The sequence below is a fragment of the Panthera uncia genome, chromosome C2, assembly GCF_023721935.1.
Source record: "Panthera uncia isolate 11264 chromosome C2, Puncia_PCG_1.0, whole genome shotgun sequence".
NCBI classification, from domain to species: domain Eukaryota; kingdom Metazoa; phylum Chordata; class Mammalia; order Carnivora; family Felidae; genus Panthera; species Panthera uncia.
Window position 1 is genome coordinate 57,832,137 of NC_064810.1, and position 1,913 is coordinate 57,834,049.

Genomic DNA, 1,913 nt, shown 5'->3' on the forward strand with positions numbered 1-1,913 from the left:
TTGGAATTTGAAATTAAGAAACCTAGTCTGACTTCAGCTCAGGTCATTATCTAAGCTCATGGGTTTGAGCCCCGACGTCGGGCTCTGTGCTGGTAGTTCGGAGCCTGGAGCCTGGTCTGGATGGTGTCTCCCTCTCTCTTTGCCCCTCCCCTGCTCGTGCTCTGTCTTGCTTTCAAAAATAAATAGCAAACATTAAAAAAAAAAAAAAAAAAGAAAGAAAGAAACCTAGCAGATACCACCTTAATCAACTGCTTCCTAACATGATGTTAAAAGGGCACACCAGCTCTGTGGTATTCTTTCCCAAATTTTTTAACCTCAGTCTCATCATGAGAAAACATCAGATAAATCCAGATGGAGGGGTATTGTACAAAATTTCTGACTATTACTCTGTAAAACTATCAGGAACATGAAAGATAAAGACAGAAACGGTCACAGATTGGAAGAGACTTAAGACAACTAAATACAGTGCATCCTAGATTGGATTCTGGAACAGAAAAAAGACATTAAGTAAAAAAAAACTCGGGGGAGTGTGAATAAAACCTGCAGTTAATAGTATATCAATGTTAATTTCTTAGTTTTGATAAACATCATGGTTACATAAGATGTTACAACAGAGGATGCTGGGTGAAGGGTATACAGGACTTGTAATGTTTCTGTAAATATAAAATTATTTCAAAATAAAGTTAAAAAATAAAGAAAACTATTGCCATTTGCTACTATTTATACAAATCAGAGTTTAAAAATACCACCACGAAGCTAATATAAAAAGTAAATTAGGTGCAAAGGCTTTAAGACTGTCATCCATGATCCAAATTTCATCAATACAATTATTGTTCTCATAAAATTCATGAGTTTAAAAACACATTCATACCATTAACACATCCATTTTGTATGTATTACGGATCTATACAAAGATTTCAATTGGAAAAATTACTGAAACTAATGGCTTATGCCACCTAGTGGTGACTGAAATAAATATGACTTTTACTTGAAAAGATTTGAGGTTATCTATATTATTAAGACTAACTGGGAAAAAGTGCTGACTGTGATAATATCTAATAATGGACATAATTTAGATTAAAGGTATTCAAAAATAGAACACTTCAGTAAAATCAGTTTGGAAGATTAACAAAGGAAAAGAGCTGGCTGGCTTTATGAGCAAGCAGGATATCTGAAGTGTATTCGATGATGCTCATTTTTGTATCTCCATATGACACCCTATCAGACAGCATCTTAACTCTACCAAAACATTATCTTTATAATGGAGATTTCCTTGTAATAAAAGAACTGAACTACAAATGGGAAAAGGAGAAAAGTAAAGGGGCGCTGAAAGAAAGGAGAGTATTCTTGAATGATGAGAAAACAGCAACAACAAAACAAGAAAAGTTCCTTAGAGGCAGGGTTAGCCATTCCATTATATGCAGAATGGAAAGAACAGAGCCAAGAGGCGAAGTACAAAGAGAATATCCTAATGGGCATTCTGGTCCTTCTCCCTAGTTGTCCCACAGTAGAATGCATTTGACCTTTCTGAACTTCTACACCCAGATCTATACACTGATGTGATACAACCAAGAGATCCCTTTAAATTCTAATATTCTACCATGCAATTTCCAGAGATTTTTTTTTTAATGTTTATTTTGAGAGAGGGAGATGAGAGAGACAGAGAGACAGAGAGAGAGAGAGAGAGAGAGAGAGAGAGAGAGAACGAGCACAATTAGGGGAGAGGCAAGGAGAGAGGATCCCAAGCAGGCTGTGCACTGACAGCTCGTTGGGCTCGATCTCAGGAACCGTGAGATCATGACATGAGCCGACATCAAGAGTCAGATGCTTAACCAATTGAGCCACCCAGGTACCCCCCATTTCCAGAGTTCTAAAATACTACTATCATCTTTTGATAAGAAGCAAGAAAAACA